Here is a 20,394-nt window from a genome sequence, read left to right on the forward strand (position 1 = left end):
CATGGTCACAAAATCTGTGTGCACTCATATGTACATGTGTGTGCGGGGTTGGGGGGGGGTGGAGGATAGGAGAGACCTATAAAAGCAGATTCCACCCGTTTGGAGCTATTTATTTTCAGTGGGCCTATTGCATGTTCCCTCTTTCTGTCCCCTAATAAAACTCTTGTAGTGGGTTTCATTGTTCCTGGTGTTCTCTCATGCCCAGGAAATAGTGCTGCAAATAACACTAGCCACAGCCAGTTGAGAAGCCTCCTCTGTCACACACCCTGACATGGCACCCCAAGCCACCACCTACCCAAAGCAGTGGGGTCAGGCAACCATGAACTGAGGCTCCTGAAATCATGAATCAGCATGAACATTTCCTCTTTTTAAGTTGTTCACAGTGACATTAAGCTAACACATCTCGTCTATGTAAAGTGAGAAAAGCTCAGATACCCGTGTGAAGAAATGCTCCATACATCATTGTCTTGATGACCGTTCAAGCCGTTGCTTGAAACTTTCTGGAAATTCACGGACTTGGGTCAGGAAACTCAGGGATTCAACTTTCAGACTGGAGTGTACAGTCACATCACTTATACTCTACCTTATTGGGGAGAAGTAGGAAATTGAGGGAGCAGTTTGTACCACACTACAGCTCAGTCTCTTAGTCCCACTAACAGCCAGAGCCTTTTCCCACTTCTGCAGCTCAAGGCTGACAGGTAGACCATTTGTATGCAAGTTTAGAATAATGCCCTCTTAACATGTGCACACCTAATCAACTCCTGTGTGAATGGGCTAGGTTGCAGGGGGAATTAAAGATGCTGATAGAAAACAAGTTGCTAATCAGCTCAACATAATACGGGGTAATGTGATTAAATTGCTAGCAATCCACAGAATCAGCTTAATGATCTAAGGAATTCATTTGGGAATAAACTCACAACCACATTTATCGTAGAGTCCAGGAAGGCTGAGATATGTCCCACAATGAATGACTTGGTCCAAGATCTCAACATCAAAACCACAAGGTAGCCAATAGAGGAGCAGCATAAGTGCATCCCAGGTCTTAAGGGCCCCTGGTGGCCACACCCCAGAAGCAGGTACCTCAAGGTCATAAGCAGATGTGACAGCAACAGCTGCCTCACTAGGGGCGGTGCTTCAGGGCGTGGCTCAAGCAGCTCCCACTACAATGGTGTGTTCCTGGTAGCACTGTGCAGGGAGAGGTCTTAGAACAGAGTAGGGAGACAGAGGAGATGTGATCTGGAAAGGTAGTCAGAAGGATGTGCTGTTACTAGCTTTGATGATGGAAGAAGGTCTAACTTAATCTTATCCTGCTGCTGTAACAACATGCCTCAAACTGAGTAATTTACAAGGAAAAAAACCCCACATTTGTTTTTCACAATTCTGGAGGTGGAAAATCGAAGATCAAGTCACTAGCAGACTTGGATGGTCATTGGGTTTCTGAGATGATGTCGTCCTGCTGTATCTTTACACAGTTAAAGAGCAGGTTCAAATGCTGCCATCCTCGTTTCCTGTCTTCCAGTCAGCGTAGCCTCTGACCCAGGAAGTGATGGCAGGGTTCACTGTGAGCTTCAGGAATTCTAGACTTCAGTACAGAGGTTTCCTTTAGTCTTTCTTGCAGAAGGGAACAACTAAGCACAAGTGTCTTAGAAGCTCTTTCAGGGGCCTTGTGTTTCTGCTCCAAACAGAGCCCAAGCTTCCTGCTGGGGGGGGGGGGGATAGACTGTGAGAAATGCTGTGGGAAACCCTTTGGCATTATAATTGCTCATGTTGTAACCCAGGATCCACACTCCTAGGTCCACATTGGAAAATCTCTGCACATGTGCACCCATCAACATGGACAAGAATACGTGCAATGCCTATGTCTATAGCAGTCTGAACAGGAAACACCCGTCTCCTTTCTGAGATGCCATCAGCTCCATCAGGGCCCAAAGAGAGTGAAGTCCCCGACTATCACCAGGAAGTAGACCTGGGTGGACAGTTCTTATCTTTGATAGATTGTGTCCTTTACCTACCCAAACTTTCTCACAGTGCTGCTTACATTGAATAGTCATATTCAAGTACTATTAAGATACTGTAAGACCGTCTTTTAGAAGTTTCCCCCACAATGAACACTACACGGTGGGGGCAGGGAGGCGGATGGAGCAGAACAAGCACAAGCCCGGGGCAGGAAGGTTGAGAAGGCAAAATCCCTTTGCTTTATAAAGCAGGTGGCCAACGGTTGGAAGGACTTGGGTCCAGGAGACTTTGTCTTCAGCACCAAGGCCAGCGCATCTGGCTTCCACTTTCCCCGCCTCACGCCTAGGTCATTCTATACAGCCAAGGCTTTTTGCCAAAGAAACTCCCTTTCCTAACTTACGAATCCAGCTTCATTAATCAATCTCCCCAACGTGGTCGTAGATGCCAGCAGGATAAGTCCTCTACGAAAGATGAAATGATCAGTTGATTGGCGAGTCCCCTTGCGTGTGTGCACAGGAACACACCAAATGGGCTGTGTTGCCTAAGTTCTGCTGAGGTCACTCCACTCCTTTGGGCCAACCCCTCTTTGCATAATGAGGCAGTTAAGAGCACCTCTTCTTTCTAGTCTTGTTAAGGAGTGGTTTCCATATAAGAGCGAGGAAAGGAGGAACCAAAGTGTTCAGGGCTCTGATTTTCTGAGATTTCTTTTTCCAAAGAGCTGCTCCTGGAGGTTTATGTATGACTCCTGATTCTAACAAACGATGACGCTCTAGCAAAGATGGAAAATCCTAAAGAAGATAGCAAAGGTCCCAGGAGGGGACAGATCAGGCATTAGTTTTCTCTTTGTAGATTAAGAAACTGGGCCCCCCCCAAATTCCTCTTTGCCCTGATAGTACAACGAGTCACTGGCCATGGTAAGCAGAACAGCCAGATTTCCAGAGACTCCCCCCTCCCCGGCAGTAAAACTGGTCCTTTTCCGGCAAAGTACATAGATGCACTACTGTCTCCGGGAGTCACAGTTCTTCACCCCTTGTTCCAGTCCAATTGTTGGAAAAGAGAGTTAGAAAATGGAAAATGAGATGGATGTCAGCAGGGAGGTGAGGCTACGGATTGCTGCAGCATTTGGACTTCTAGTTTTAGAAGTCGAAAACCCACTCTTCGATCTCTGGATGACACCCCTAGCCCGGGGCACAGCTCCTGGCCTCGGCGGGGGTCCATGCAATCTCAGGGCAAGCAGCTGCCCCCCTTTCGTTCGAGGGTCGCCAGCCGCAGAGCTCAGGGCCAAACTGAGAAGAACAAGGGTGGTCGCGGTGGCGGCAGCACCGGTGCCAGAGACGCCCTGAGCGCACTGCCCAGAAAGAGGCCACTTCCCTCGGGCGGGCTGCTGCTGCCAGGCTCGGGAAGCGTGGGCAGCCAGGGAGCTCTGGAGCCCGGCTCCAAGTCCAGAGCCTGGACAGTAGTACAGGGAGAGGGCCAGGGCTCCCTAACCCCTCCCGAAGCGCGTCAGGGCGTGCGTCCATCTGATGAGACTGTTTCTTTCTCTGGTTAGAATGACAATGGCGTTCGAATTATTCACTATGAGAAAAAAATTTTAGTCTTCAAAGAAAAAAAGAGAGAGTCTCACTGTAATTGTGAGTGGAAATGCAGACTTCGGGTGCCTTCCTCTGCAGCACGTAAGACAGTAAAAAATGTGTCTGGTCTAAGCGCACCCCCTCCTCAAGCCCATTGTGAAGTCAATCGCTAACAAAGGGGATTTGTGAATATTCAACACCGAGTCTTTCAGTTGTATTTTTCCGGAATCCTTGACTTGACTTTTTTTTTTTTTTAAATTTAATGGGCAAATACCTGTTTTAAGTTTTTAAAGAACATGGAAATCGTCCGCGAGCGACCATATAATTTGATTTGCCAGGCAATCTGCAGAGCGATCGCACATCATTTATAATGTTCATTGAGCATTTTGCCTAATTGTGTCTGTCTCTGAAAGGGCAGCGCACCCCCTCCCGACCACGAGCGGCACAAGTGGCGACATTCCCATGGAGCGGCCGCGCCGCAGCTTGCCGCATTCAGCACGGGCTGCCCGGACGTGTGCTGCTGGCCCCGGCGACCGAGAGCCTGACACTAATAGCTCGCGGCTCAGGTACGTGCGGGCGCCACATTCAATTCACAACCGGCCACGCTTGCAGGTGTCGCCTTTTGAAAGTGCCTTTCAGGCGGCCGCTGTTCACTCTGCCTGCGCCGCCCGTTTTGTGGCAGCGCAAGAATGGGGCTGATTATTCCCGTGCCCACATGTAGCCCCCCACACGTCCACACCCCCCGGCAGACTTCGGCCTTCCCTGAGCCAAAAAGCCATTTAATTAGTTCTGGGACAGCGGAGGGCCCGTGTGGGCGACAAAGCCTGGCTCCCCAGGTAACCCCGGTTTCCCGCGGCCCCGGGAGGGGGCGCACGGCGCTAGAGCACGGGCCTGGGCTGCTCTCTCAAATCCTCTTGGCCCTCTAGACAACTCTCTCCAGCCCGTGGCTCGCCCGCCAAGCTTGGTGGCTTTAGCTCACGTCTGCCAAAACCCCCAAAGCTGCCAGATCTCGGACGCAGTGCCTCTTTCCTCCTGCCTCTGAAGCCCGAACAGCCTGGGAGAGATGGGCTGGCGATGTTATACTTGTGACTCCTCCGTATCACATTGCCTAGAGACACTGGGACACTTTTCACTCCTGCACCTCTGCGTTTCAGCCTGTGCCTCCTCCGCTCTGTCCGGGGACGCTGCTGGGCCCAATGGGTGGGCTGAGACCGACTCTCCGCCGCCTGTAGCCATGCCCACTTGGCAACTGCGGCTCCAGCTCCAGTACCTGCTCAAAACACATTAATTAATAGACCTGACTAGGCACCCTGAGCCACAGGTACCGCGGGTGCTTGTGCTCAGAATCCGGGCTGCCCAGAGTGGGGATCGCGCCCCACCGTTTGGCTGCTCTAGGGTGCAACACACCCAGGAGCTAAGGGGACAGTGGGAGCTCGGCAATACTGGGCTAGAAGCCGGCGATGTACCTTTGGGGAGCAGTGGGCGTTGGCCACTGGGCCGGGGTGAGGGTCCCGCCCCGCCCGATCGCCTGATTTCCGCGAGCGTCTGAACACCGCGGCACCCCATTCGTTCCACTCGCTGCGCTCTGTGAACCGACGTCGGGCGGGCAGGAGGCCCGGCTGGGGGAGGGCCGGGTGGTCCCCACTCCCCGCCCCCGCCCCGCCGGCCTCACCCCAGCACATGTGTTGCGATTCCCACGGACTGGCGTGCTCTGCGGCTGGAGGCCCGGGTGCCCGGGGCCCCGGAGACGTGGAGGACACAGAGGGGTTTGTACACACGGTGACCTCCGCGCTCTGACTCTGAAAGGGCCTGAAAGGAGCCGTTTATGGTGCATTACCAGTCAAGGGCTCAGGTACCAGCGCCTTGTGTCGGGAAGCCCAGGCGGCCGCCTGTGCTGCAGGTGTCTGCTGTACAGTACGCTCGCCCAGGGGCGGGGGGGAGGGCCGCCCGCCTAGCCGGCCACTCGCGCTTAGGCTTCAGCATCTCTGAGGCCTGGGCTGCTGGCGGAGGCTGGGCCTAGGAGAAAAAGCACCGAGCAGTGGTAGCGGCCAGAAAGCAGTGGGAGGGGACTTGAGCTTCTGTCTAGCTGGGATCCGAGAAGAGGGAGACCACAGGCTAGAATTTCAGGAAGGGAGTTAATGCTGTGTTTGGGAAAGAGAACCTTTTGACCTTGCTTAGACTTCCGGCTGCCTGCCTGGACTACACTTGAACTCTCGCGCTCATCTTTATCGCTGTGCTAAGATGGGCCTCCACCCCCAGCGCGGTACTCAAGTGGTCAGGAGTCCTTTCTATGTCTTCCGCCCGCCTGGAACAAACTGCAGGAGGTTCATTAGCTACAGCACAGGTTGTAGTGACCCGTAGTGGGTCGCTCCTGTGCCCCTTGGTGCCTTCAACGACCTCAGAAGCCAGGAACCCATCCTTTGGATTTGACTTCTAAAGCAAAATTCAAAATGCTTTCTTCTCTTAGCAAGGGGATTATAAATGGTGTTTATTTCCTAGCTCACAACGCCCCCCGCCACCCCAAGCTTTTACGTGGTGGTTTCATATTAAAAAAAGTTACACGCAAAAATACTGCTGTGGCAACAAGATACCTTAATAACAGAATGAAATGTTTAACTGCTTTCAGGGCTAGTGTGAAAAGAAGAAAAGGATAAAGTGAATTTGAGGTGCCTGAAGAAAAACCAGCAAAGGTTCTAGAAGGTTCCATACGGTGTTTGGTTTTATCTGGAGATGTCCTTTTCCTCACTGAGGTCAGAACCTTCGTCCCTTTCGTGTGTTTTAGGGTTGTATTCTGACTGTGTGTGTGTGTGTGTGTGTGTGTGTGTGTGTGTGTGTGTGTGTGTAAGGGTTGTTTGAGAGGGGAATTAAGGGATAGAGAAGAATCTCTACAGGATGAAAGATGGTCTTTAACAGGGGAAGAGCAGTTAGTACCCCTGCCTCATCACTTCCCAACTGTTTGTCTCAAATGCATTCCCGGTAGCAGCTGTCCCTCTTTGTGTCTCGCTACACCGTGGCCCACACTCTTCTGAAACTTCAGCTAACCCTTTTCATGAGTGACTTCCTTGTCCCCAAATTCAAGCACAACTCACAAACTGTATCCTTCCTGAAATTACAGAAGTGGATCTGCTATTCATCACCACAATGAAGGCAGATTCTTCACTCCCATCTTCCTTGTGTCTCTCATCTCCTAGTCCCACACTCAATAAGTCACAAACTCAACTCTCCCTGCAGGAATATGACTTCAACCTAGCTGGGCACACAATCACCCTCAGAAACATTGTCATAGTTCCTTGGCTCCTTTGATTCAGTCTCCTGATTGGCCTCCATGGTGACAGCATCTTATCCATTGACTCTCCACATTGCAGCCTAAGGATGCTTCCTTAATGGCAAGCTGGACCACATTGCTCTCCTGCTTTGAAGCTTTCTTTCCCCTGACTATTCTCTTTGGTTCAGCCACAACACCGAAGATGGTACCCAGGGCCTCCCCTGTAGTAAGTGAGCACTCTACCACTGAGTTACAGCCCCAACCTGATTCCCTGGTGACTTCTACATTATAAACTATGTGTGCCTTAGTGCTACTGTGCTAATGAATTACATATATCATGAAGAATGCATGAGGCATGCACATTTTAAAAGAATTGGATAAACATATGGATGATAGATCTCATATTTTCTTCCAACTGGTATTTATCTGCTCCAGAAATGGCTAGCTGATATGATGTGAACCTTCATAATACAGCTCCTAAGGATTTCCTTGCCCTAGACTAAAAGTGTTCCTCCTCTCTCTTCATTTCTTAATGAAGTTCTGCCTGCCTTCAATTGTCATGACAATCACTGCCTGTCTGTTCCAGGTTTACCTCTCCCACTGCCCTCTGTTCCCATGAGTCTGTAAACTCTATGGCAAAAAGCTGCTTAGTCTATTGCTCTGTTATGGATACTCATCACAGCTGCCAACACAGAATGGTCACTCCATACATGTGTGCTGTGCTTTTCCAAGACAGCTGTGCTTCCTGTAAGAAGTAGATAGAACTGGCTCATAGGAAAGAAAAAGAATTAAAGATGTGTGAGGCAATGAAAAGAGGTACAGGCAGGTTGGAGAGTGTGGAGGCATTCTTTCAGATCATGGCATGCTAACTGGGACACCCATGTGACGATTACATGAAACAGCTTTTTAGAAATCAAGACAGCATTGTATCTCTTATAAAGGCTGAACAAAACTAGGTAGGGATCACAGACTTGGAAGTTGAATGATCCTGGACATACTAGGTCCTTCTGTATAATAGTGCTCATCTGACTTCCAGAGATGACTTCCAATGGTTGGCTCACAATGACTGCTCCAACCCCTTCCCTTGCCTTAGCACCAACAGTGAAAACTGAGAAATAGACAACACAAGGTCAGTCCTCCTTCTTCAAAGGCTGACCCAAATGTGAACTCATATCTGCACACAACCTCTGAGTTTCCTGGGTCCACTCTAGACTATAAGTGTGGTTTAGTAAGTGTGGTTTTTACTATGGGTGACTATGTGCTAAACTGAAACTCTAGGCTTCTATTACTGAAAGAAGAAGAGGATGGAGACAAGGGGAAGGTGTTCATTTCTGCCATACTTGCTACCTTTTCTTTCCCAAGGTCTCCATATTCTCTACTCTGATTCTAATAGATGTAGTAGGAATCTTAAAGAGCTCTTATTAATAAAATCAAACCTGAGGCCAGTTATTGGGGTGAATGCTGGAAGATCAGAGAAGCAGAACAAGCCACAGTTTCCTTACCTCACCAGTTCCTCAACTGGTCTTGTTTCCTCAGACTGCAAGCTTCTGAGTCCTCATCCACATGAATCTCAGCTGAACTGTGCTGCTCCAAAGCCTATACTTAACCAGCCAAAATGCTTAACTAGCCAAATGCTTCTAGTTTCTGGTCTTCATGCCTTATATATCTTTCTACTTTCGGCCGTCACTCCTTGGGATTAAAGGCTGGATTTCTGGGATTAAAGGCATGTGTCACCATGCCTAGCTGTTTCTAAAGTGGCCTTGAACTCAGAGATCCGGCTAGCTCTGTCTCCCAAGTGCTGGGATTAAAGGTGTGCACCATCACCACCCAACTTCTGCTTTGGCTTGCTCTGACCCATTTTCTAGCCACCATTTTTGGCTTTGTTCTAGTGGCTGTCTGTTCTCTGACCTCAGATAAATTTATTAGGGTGCACAATATTGTGGTGAACACAATACCACCACAAATAGATCTGTGTCTCATGTCAGAGTCTCCTTTGAATATTTAAGAACTTCATGTTGGTAGTCACTAGAAGAATTCAAAATAGTACACACATGTACAGTATGTTATACAATGACGCAGGGTAGAGAATTCCACTTGCAACACACAGGTATGCCAGGACAGAAGATTCTGTAGTGGCTGTCCTCAAATCTCAGTGGCTTAACACAACCACAGTTTCCATATAGTCCATGCTACCTGTTTTGTGAAATGTTGAGGGAGACCTCTGACTATCACAATCATCTGGGGTCCCCAAACTTACAGCTGTGTTTCCACAACCGTTTCAGAAGAGGGACTCAAAGGAGGCCAGCTGTGTACTGGTCCTGGAGGCTTCCTTCCTCCCAAAGGGACATGCCACTGCCATTCATTTTTAAAATGAGTCTGAGTGGCTCATATGACTGCATCTCATCTTAAAGGGGTCAGGGGAGGACATATTCTCCTCTGGAAGAAGTAACTTTCCCACACTGTCTTCCACAATCATGGAAAGAAGAAGAGCTTTAACAGAAAGCAGAAGGGTTAACTTCTAGTCAGCTTCCGGTAACTTTTCAAAGCATCCACAAAATATTCTAAACCTGTTCTGCTCCAGAGGGAAAGTGCTACCTACGGACTGGAGATATCAAAAGCCAACGACAATGATGACATCAATCCATCACATCTTAGACTGTGGAAGGAATCTACAGCAGATAAAGCTTTTGCAAGCTCGGGCTCCATTCAGAGAGTCTCATATCACACTCTTTGTAGATGTTTCTTGTTCCTTCTTTGATTTTTACAGTGCGTTTGTATTCAGGTATGGATGGGGGAATGCCAGACTTCTGGGGGAAACTTCCCAAGGATTAGGAGCATGTAAGAATACAAAAAGACCCACTTCTCTGCTATTTTCCCCTTGTCTTGCAGTGTCACCCAGTCTAGCTTCAAACTCATGATCCTCCTGCCTCAGGCTCCCAAGACCTGGGATTACTGGATGTGTCTCAGAAATATCTTTTCCTGTGAGGTAATTCTAAGGAAATAGGCTTCTACATCTGATGAAGGATGTCTAAGACTGAGATTCAGGGTTTGCAAGAGATCATCCACCTAACAGTCCCCTCCAAACACTTTCATACAAATTCAGTAAATTTTAAAATGCTGTATTTTAAGATTGGATTCCCTAATTTACAGCATTACTTTGCATGCAAATACTGGGCTGGGGCCAGGCCACTGGGCTGCTGTGTACTGTTGATACCTTATGGTGCAGCTGTTTCCTCTGCTGCCTCTTGCTGAGATCAATGGCCCCGAAGTAATTGGCCTTTGAAGAGGGCAAAAAGGACAATTTTGAGCACCGGGCCTTCTTTGAGGACACGGGTCTTGGTGGGTTATCCATGTGGTCATCACCAGGCCACTTTGCTCTTGGGAGGGGGTGGAGGGTAAAAAGGCGTATTGCAAAGCACTGAGCTTTGCTTGGAGCGGAGGTTTCATTATCTTGTGAGTTTTCTGGCACTTTCTCCTAAACTGGGTGGACAGGATAGGAATCTGTGAGCTGTTTCAAACCACTGTGTTTGATACTCTCACTTTCCTAAGAACACATTTCTGCCCCTCTCCTCCATGGTCAAGCTTGTTTGTATGCATGAGCTGGAGAGAGTGAACTCAGGGCCCACACATGCTACTGAACCACACACCCAGGTCAACATCACTCATGTAGGCAGCCTCCCACACCCTCATTTTTGTACAGACAGAGCCCCTGTTTCTCACCAGTACCCCTTATTGCACTACACTCTAATTAACTGACCCCTTCCCCTGAGTCCCTAAGAATGCACTAAGAAATGCATCTTAGTGAAGGATACTGCATCTCCTCCCCATTTCCTGCCATACACACATATACTGTGGAAGTTCGACAACCTTAGAGCCTTAGGAGATGTCTATCTTGTTTTCTGAGACAGTATTTTTCTTTTTTCTTTTTTTTAATGTTCCATTAATAATTTCTTTCTTTTTTCTTTATTATTATGTGTTTTAAATTTTATACATCAGCCATGGGTTCCCCTGTCCTCCCCACTCCCGCCCCCCCCCCCACCCTTCCCCCAGCCCCTCCCCTCCATTCCCATGTCGTCCAGGATCAAGGCACCCCTGGGGATTCATTTAAACCTGGTGGATTCAGTACAGGCAGGTCCTATCACCTCCTTCCAGACTGAGCAAAGTGTCCCTGTGTAAGCCCAAGGTTTCAAACAGCCAGCTCATGCACTAAGGACAGACCCTGGTCCCACAGACTGGGTGCCTCCCAAACAGATCAAGCTATTCAATTGTCTCACTTAACCAGGGGGCCTGATCCAGCTGGGGGCTCCACAGCCTTTGGTTCATAATTCATGTGCTTCCATTCGTTTGGCTATTTGTCCCTGTGCTTTTTGCAATCTTGGATTCAACAATTCACACTCTTACAGTCCCTCCTCTTTCTCAACAGTTGGACACCTGGAGCTCCACCTGGGGCCTGGCTGAGGATCTCGGCATCTACTTCCATCAGTTATTGGATGAGATTCCAGCACGACAGTTAGGGTGTTTAGCCATCTGATCACCGGACTAGGTCAGATGAGGCTTTCTTTCGACCATTGCCAGCAGTCTACAGGGGATGTACCATTGTGGATTTTTGGGGACCTCTCCAGCACTCTGCCTATTCCTGTTCTCATGTGGTCTTCATTTATCATGGTCTGTTATTCCTCGTTCTCCCTTTCTGAGACAGTATTTTTCAATGGAGCTTACCGATTAGTCTGGGATGGCTGGCCAGAAGGGCCCAGGGATCTACCTGACTCTGCCTCCCCAGTATTGGGTTTGCAAGTATGTATCTTTATGCTCTGTTTGTCCACAGGTGCTGGGGATCAAACTTGGGTCCCCACACTTGTGTGGTAAGCGCTTTACTACTTGAGACATCTCCCAACCATCAAACATGGTATTTTTTTAAAAAACATGTTCATTACATCTGTATGGCTTGTAGTTTCACATATAATGATGAAACAAAATAATTTTAGCTTTAAAAAGTTCCATGATTGGCTTTATTAAAAAAAAAACTCCAAAGTGAACAAAACTTGTTATATTGGGGTACAGAAAAAAGATAGAATTTCTATTATTTTATTACTCATTTTCTTAAAATTTCCTTATGTGCACATTTAAAATATACCCAAAGGAGAGGCTAAAGAGACCCAGGTTCAATTCCCGGAAACTACACAGCGGCTCATAACCATCTGTGACTCCAGTTCTAGGGGCTCCAGTGCCCTTTTACAGTCTTGGTGGGCACCAGACACACACATGCTACACAGATATGTATGCAGGTAAAACACAGTATACATAAAATAAAATAAAAACAAATAAATAAAACTTAATTAATGTATGCTTTCTTGTTTATAAATGCCTGATTTTAAAAAGGGAAAAAAACCATACTCATTAATTGGCAGTTACATACACACTATTTAAACACAGGTTTACAAGACTACAATTATAAAAATGTCAGCGATACAAGGTATGTCAGGTACAGCTAATTTACATTCATTTTTTCTCTCCCTCTTTTGATAGTATCCAATGGTTTAAGCAGGAATATGGCAAGCAAACTTAAAACTCTGTCTGCCTCCCTTGCAGCTCAATGTGGCCGTGTGGTAACTCAGACACATTGCGGCCACTGCTTGTCACCTGAATTCCACTCATGTGCATTACCTTCACATCAACTCTAAACTAATATCACAATGCAACCCTCTGCAGGCACCTGTGTTTTAATCAGTCTTAACTTGAGATATCTGCTACTTTATCCATAAATAACGAAAGAATTGGGAGACACTAATTATTTTTTAGACATAATTTTGCTCTGTAGCAGTCTAGCTTCAATCTCTCAGTCCTTTTGCCTCAGCATCCCAAGCACTGAGATTACAGGCATGCATATCCATGCACAGTAGAAAACAGCAGACTCTGAAAGTGACCCCCTTGTAGACGTGGCTCAAGGTGAAACAGATCAGTGAGAGAGAACACCAGTTCTTTGACTACTTGTAGGTTCGCTTCTTACCCCCTTTTTCCCCCTCCATTCCAGAAAACAGGTGTTTAGTAAACACTTACTGGTTATCCACTGAGTAAGGGAATCTGGGTGGGTTACCGCAGTGCATGCTCCTGGGTACTGGACATGTCACCTTTACAAGTCCACTCAGCACTCCTCAAGGCAGGGGTTAATTTTTCTTCTGCTGTTCTAGTCAGTAAGCTGTAAGGTCAGCAAGACTCACTTTTCCAGAACAGACTACAAAAGCTAGAGCAAATATTGAGCATGAATTTTTTTGTGTGTGAATCACATGTTTTCGTTTTTCCTTCTTCTGCTTTTGTGTGTGTGTGTGTGTGTGTGTGTGTGTGTGTGTGTGTGTGCATGTTTCTTAGTTTCGAACCTTTCCTCTTGGCTCTTCTTTTCTTATTTGCTTCAGTTTTGGGTCCTCACTTTTCCTCTCTAACCCTGAACATAAGCATAAGTTCCTGGAATTGTATTTCTTTAAAAAATATTTATTTATTATTTTATGTGTATATGCTTGTCTATAGTGTGCACACATGAGTGAAGGTACCCACAAAGGTTAGAAGAGGGTATCAGATCCTCTGGAGGTGGAACCACAGGCAGTTATGAGCTGCCCAATGTGGCTACAGGAACCAAACTCCAGCCCTCTGCAAGAGCAATATGCACTCAGAGCTGCTGAGGTATGGCATAAACTCTACTCTCAATATGTTTATGTACTGTACTAGATACATGTATGTATATGTAGGCACACATAATATCTATATGTACATTTATGTAAAATAGCCACCTTTTATAGAAAAACAAAACAATCAAAAATGAAAAATTTTCATGAAGCTGGGAATGCAGCTCAGTGGTGTGGAACTTGCATAGCATATCCAAAGTATCAGGTTTAACCTTCAGTCTTGAAAAAACAAAATTTATAAGCTTTCAGTACGCTGCTAAAATATTAATAATGTGTATGGTGATATTTTATTTGTGCTGAAATGTGATTTTATTTGTATGTTAATAAATAAAGTTACCTGGGGGTCAGAGCTAATAGCAAGCTATAGCAGAAGTCAGGCAGTGGTAGCACATGCTTTTAATCCGATCACACGATGGGCAGAGTCTGTGTGTTCAAGGATGCAGCCAGCCTGGAGACACATGCCTTTAATCTCAATACCAACCATAGAGACCTGGAGGTATGTATAGACAGGCAATGACAAAGAGGTCATGTAGTTGGGTTTACAACCAATGAGAAGGCAGAACAGAAGTCAATAAAAAAACAGACACACAGGAAGTAGGTCTCTTTCTCAGGGGAGGGAAGGCAGCGGCAGCGGGTGGTAAGAAGGCAGTTTTAGTCTCAGTTCTTAGCTACTGCTCTGACCTCTTGGGCTTTTAACTCTGCATTTGGCTCTACGTTTCTTATTTAATAAGACTGTTACATCTACAAATGTGAATTACTTAAATAATTGCAAATACAAAGTTAAGATCCCTTCTTTACTTATTTATTTGTTTGGCTGTTTTTGTGTGTGTGCGTGCACACGCATGTGTATGAGCACCTATGTCAGAAGACAGAAGACAACTTTTGAGAATAAGTTTTCTCCTCCTACCAAGTGGGTTCCAGGGATCAAACTCGGGCCATCAGTCTCAATAACTGTCTTCTTTGTCCACTGAGCTATCTCACTGGCCCCTAGAAAAGATTCTTCATATGTATTGTTCTTAGGTAACTGAAAAACAAAATACTTTCCAATACAAAATTCTGAAAATCCATAAAATTCAAATTAACCTATTTAATATGATAGATAATATAATATCCGTATAATGTCCCTTTGCTTATAAAGCTGACACGGTGTTGGTGGTCCCTATCTTCCATCCACAGTGCGCCATGTGAAGACCAAGTTTTCCACTCAGTTCACTTAGATATCATGATAGCTTTGCCTCCTGTGTGTTGAGTTATTTAGTCTTTTGTTGACATAAATACAACATCAGTGACTTTTCTGTAGCCTGAAGTGACTACAGTAGTTTGGACTGCCCCACCACAATCTTAAACACGAGCCTACTTAAGGCTCAGGCCCCAAGCTCAATGTCGGGCCCGGGTTATAAGGTGCCATCTAGTTGATTTTGAAGATCACCATCTTTAAATTATACTATAAAATCGAAAATCTGTCCTGAAGCTGTGGAAAGAAAAGCAGAGGTGTAAAGAACTGACACATGCAAAGGCATGTCTCATCAGGAGAGAAACTGCTGTGTACACCGTTGCTGACTGCTGAGGAAGGAATGGGCTGTGAGGCCTACAGTCAACCTGGCTTCTCTTCCCTTCTTGGTGAGAAACATACTGGGCATCTCTGAGGCTGGTGGGAAAGGCTGTGTGACAGAGAAGATGGCAACTTCCAATCAGCCTGCACAGGAGGCTATAGTCTGCCCAGGAGAAGGGCACTGCAGAGAAGTGGGGAAGGATGCTCTATCTGGGTACCTGATGAGGGCTGTGATCTTGCTTTGTCCCTGTGCAACTTTCTTGTGAGGGGCTATATTGAGGGCAACTTTTCTAGCTCCCACTTTAGAAGCATGAGCAGTAGCAAAAAGCCATAAGTGAACAGAATCCTGACTGTTTTGAGTCGTGAGAATGGCTTAAAAGTGTGCTGTGTTCAGCATCAATGGCGACTTAGGTTGAGTGTTGCTGATGTATCTGTTCATCTCTGTCCACTGCAAACCTAGGCTGGTGGCCATGTCAAGAGGAATGACTCCTGCCCGATCACTTCCTGGCTGTGATGCACACTCATCCACCTCACCATTCACTGACCACCTACCACTACTGAATAACCAGCAACTCCCAGTATGTGCCTGGTACTGACTCGGTGGTTTGTTACTATTAATTAAGTCAGTGAAGTAACCAAACAAAATATCACAGATCTTAAGATCCACAGGAGTAGAATCACAGAGCTAAAAAATCCTGAGTTGTGACAAGGGACATGCAAGGGGCTTATTTGTTAGAAAGCTCAAGTGTGGGGTCAGAGAGCTGGTAAGGGCACTTGCTGCCAAGCCTGATGTTCTGAGTTCAACACCAGAATCCACACAGTAGATCTGAGGACCTATTTTTGAAAGTTGTACTCTGACCTCTACTCACCATGGCATATATATGCACATGCACATGTATGCAAACACATGTGCAAATAAATAAATGGTTATAAGATTAATAAGTTTTTGTTTTGTGTACATGTATGTTTTGCCTGCATTTATGTCTATATACCACATGTGTGCCTGATACCTGCAAAGGCTAGAAGGGACATCAGATTCTCTAGAACTAGAGTTAGAGATGATTGTGAGCCACCAGGTGGATTCTGGGAATCAAGCCCAGGTATATCCATGCTTGAGCCAGACGTGGTATGCTAGATGATTTGGGGGAGAGGGAATGAGGGTCACAGAATCTTAGGTGTCTTAGGCTGGCCTCATTGGCCTTGAACTTCTGGTCATCCAGCCTCCACATCCCAAGTCCTGGGATAACTGGGATATACCACCATGCCCTGTAGATGCTGGGAATGAATCATGGGCTTCATGCATGCTAGGCAAGAACTTTAACACCTGAGCTATAAAACCCAGCCCTGTTACATGTTTCTTAAAGCACAGGCAAGGCCTGCTGAGACACAAGGTTTTGGCTCTAGGCAGAGTTTAAGGGAGCCTTAGTAATAATGCCACTGCAAATCCCAAATATCTTTAGAATCTCTGATTGGATCCAAAGATACTATGGATATAAAGTAGGAAAAGGTCTGAGGAATAAGATCGCCTACTAGGCAAGAAATAAGGTCAGACTATGAGTGTAATACAAGGACAGAAAATGTCAAGTGAACTGAGTTCCCACATGCAGCGAGTGGTGACGAACCCTCCAATAACTATTGGAGCCTGTCAGTAGTACTTGGGAAAAGTAGGATAACATGCTGCCTGCCACATGACAGTTACAAGATACAGGACACATACAAGGGAGAAATACACCAAAAGCTCAATGGTCTCCCTGGCAGGCTATGGAGCTATAGAAAACGGATGATTTTCGTGAGCATTCATAATCTGAATATTATTCTAAATTTAAAATATTTATTTGTGTGTGCTTGTACACATTGTTATGGAGCACTTGTAGAGAAGGTCAGAGGACAGCTTATGGGAGAAAATTCTCTTTTTCTCCCATGTGAGTTCCAGGAATGGAACTCAGGTTGTAAGGTTTAGTGGTAAGTGCCTTCACCCACTGAGCTAGCTCACTGGCCCAATTTGAATATTCTTTTAAATTATCAAATCCCTCTAAAGTTTGTCCAAAATTAGTTTCATAGAAAAAATTACATTTCTCCCAATGCCATCCCAGTTTCATTGTACAACATGAGAGACCTGGTCCCTGAAGGGACTCAAGGCTTTCCCTGAGACCCTTGGATGGTTCTATCAAAGGCTGCTTGATCATTTTTAAAGATGGCACAGACTTGTATTCAGCTCCTCTAGGGTTTAGACAAAGAGATCATAAATTCTAATTTTCTTCTTTAAAAATACACACTAAGTTAAAAATTCTCTACATATATATTCCCATATTGCAACATTTAAAAGACGCAGTAGAGTTTACAATAAGGAAATCTACATCCTTATTTCCTAATTTCTTTCTTGATAACAGTTGATGTCATTAGTATCTTCCATATCCATCCAGAGCTATTTGATTCCTGCACAAATATACTGATATATTCAGTATTCAGTATCCCCCCCCCCTCCGCTTTTTTTGTCTTAAAGTGCTGGGGGTTGTATGGTGGTAAGTTTCTCTGGTTCCACCCGGCCCCACAGTCCCACCCAGCCCTGTGGTCCTGCAGCTACTTATACAATAATCACTCAGAAGCTTAATATTATTTACAAACTGTGTGGCTTATGGCAGGCTTCTTGCTAGCCAGCTCTTTCATCTTAAATTAATCCATTCCTATGAATCTATAATTTGCCACATAGCCGTGGTGTTACCAGTCTGCTGGCATCTTGCTGCTCTTTGGGCGGCAGCTAGGCATCTCTCCCTACTCTCCTTTCTTGCCTCCTATCTCTGCTTGAATTTCCTGCCTGTCTCTGAGCTGCCTTGCCATAGGCCCAAACAGCTTTATTTATTAGCCAATGGGAGCAACACGTATTCACAGGATACAGAAAGACATCCTCCAGCAGGGTTGAACCTAGGATCCTGTGAATAAGAGGCAAGAACTGTACCAAGACGCCCCATGTCAAATCTGTTGTCCTCTTTAAATGCGAGTTGGGATGAGTTAGTCCCTCTTGCTTCTGTCACTTAATAATGTATCTTAGAAACCATTTCAGTACCCTGTGTCCCATTCCTGCTGGACATCCCACTGCATAGATGTATCATAAATAGAGCCCCATCAACAAGCCCACAATGAGCAAGTGTATATGCTTTGAGAGGAAGCAGAAAAGGAAAGCATGCTTTTGTTTCTATGCAATTCCTTCCTCCACTTCCCAAGGCTCAGGAGAGAGGCCAAGACAGAAACGTCTGGCATTAATGACTAGCCAGTGTTTGCATTTCTAAAGTTCAAACACCTCCCAGGAAAAAACGAGCCTGAAGGACAGAGCTCAGAAGCTTTGCAGTTTTTCAAACAGACCTTGGCATGACAGAAAACATTTATTTGGATAACTATATCAGCATTTAGGTGTTTCCTCCTTTAAAGATTAATGTTTAACAATAAGAAATGCAAGGCAAGAAAGATGATTCTGTATCGTGTGACAGCCTTGCATCTCCTGCCCCAGTCCCAACAGGACAAGGTCCGGCTTCACTTATGTTTTTTTTGAAATATTTGTATGTATTTTTTGAAAATTTCATACTTGTTATATAATGTATTTTAATTATATCTACTCTCAACCCCTCACCCCTTCCTAACATGTCTTCCTACCAACTCTCTCTCTCTCTCTCTCTCTCACTCTCTGACCCAGTCAGCCTGATTAGTGCTATGTGGGGCTATCCCGTAGAGCATAGGCAGCCTACCAATAACCACATTCCCGAGGAAAAGTGACTCTTCCTCTCCTCGATGAGCATCCTCAGAGTAGGAAGTATCTCCCAGGAGCCCCATGGGGTGCTGAGACTCCCACCCCATGGTGTTGGAAATCTGTTCAGTTCTTCTCAGGACCCAAAATGTCAGCTGTGTGACTTGGATCCAGTTAGTTAGCCACAGGGAATCTTTTGATTTGGAAATGATGTTCTACAATTTAAAATGGGGTGCATGTGTCGACAGCTCAGTGGGTGAAGCATTGTGTGCAAACATGAGGGCCAGAGTTCAGATCTCCAGCTCCCAGGTAAATGACAGGTGGGTGTGACAGGACTACCTGTGGTCCCACAAGATGCAGAGAAGAGCGAATCCCCAGAGTCAGGTGGCCAGCTAGATGGGCCCTATTGGATATGGCTCTAGGTTCGAGTGAGAGGAACTGCCTCAGTCTAAGATGGTGAATATTAAGGAAGTTGACCGACATTGATCTCTGGCCTCTAAGGGCATATGCACACGTGTGTATGCACATTGTACACACATGTGCCACCACACATAAGAAGACATGCAATGCACGTGCACCCATGTATATCACATATACATACATGTGCAAAAAGCCAAGTAAAGAGCTACCTTAACAGATAAGCTGGTCGATGTGAAACTAGCTGCCATAGGACAGAAACAAAGAAAGGGCAGAACCATATATGGAACACTCATATGAGATGGAGTGAGCCAAACTTGTTGGACTTTGATTCCTCTTACTGGACTCATAGTGTTGGGTAGAAGGCCCACTCTCATGTGGTCATCTGTAGAATAAAAATGGAGCTCCCTTTAGCTTGAAGAGTGATGAAGATGAATGAGAAACATATTTGAAAAATCCTCTAAAATAAGGTCTTTAAGTCAAGCAAGGACCTCACAACTATTAGAAGAGTCATGGGGTTCTCAGAGACCAAGGCACAATATCATGGCATCTGGAGGCATAGCCACTCAGAAGATGATCCAGGGTGGAGAGCAGAGTGAGGCAGGAGGAAAGTTTTAATGTTGTGAGAAGTTAAGGATGAAGTTGGAAGGCTGCATCCATATGTAGCACACGGCCCCACCTCGGGTTCCATCCCCAACACCAATGTAAGTGGTTCAGCATCCCTGAGGGCTGTCATGGGAGGAGATGCTACATCAAACAGGGTGAGTCTTCTGGATGGAAATTTCCCCCAATCCACAGAATATGACACCAGTGGCCAGAGACTTGCTGGTTCTCCAGTAGGTTTTAGCATCCTTTACTTTAAGCTGGGTGTGACACCACAGAGTGATTTCCTCTTCAGATGTCATTTATAGGCTCAGCAGTGATCTGGGTAGTGACTACAGGGTGGGGCTCGGTGAGTACTGATCACTTGAGCTACTTTGGAAGAAGCCTGAACTGACAGCATTGCCCATCAGTACAAACATCCTTGCCAAGCCAGGAGGGCTGGTGTCACCAGCCAGTGGACCGGCTTTGACATCAACCTTAGGGAAATCACTGACCCTCACTGGACCTTAGGAGCCTTTTAGCATCAACTCTGTTTCTATTTTCAAATCCTAGTTTAGGGGTATAAGAGTTTTTTAAAAGTGGACTGGTGAGTTTACTGAACACTCCAGCAAAGA

Source organism: Onychomys torridus, chromosome 5 (genome assembly GCF_903995425.1).
Source record: "Onychomys torridus chromosome 5, mOncTor1.1, whole genome shotgun sequence".
Classification (NCBI taxonomy): Eukaryota; Metazoa; Chordata; class Mammalia; order Rodentia; family Cricetidae; genus Onychomys; species Onychomys torridus.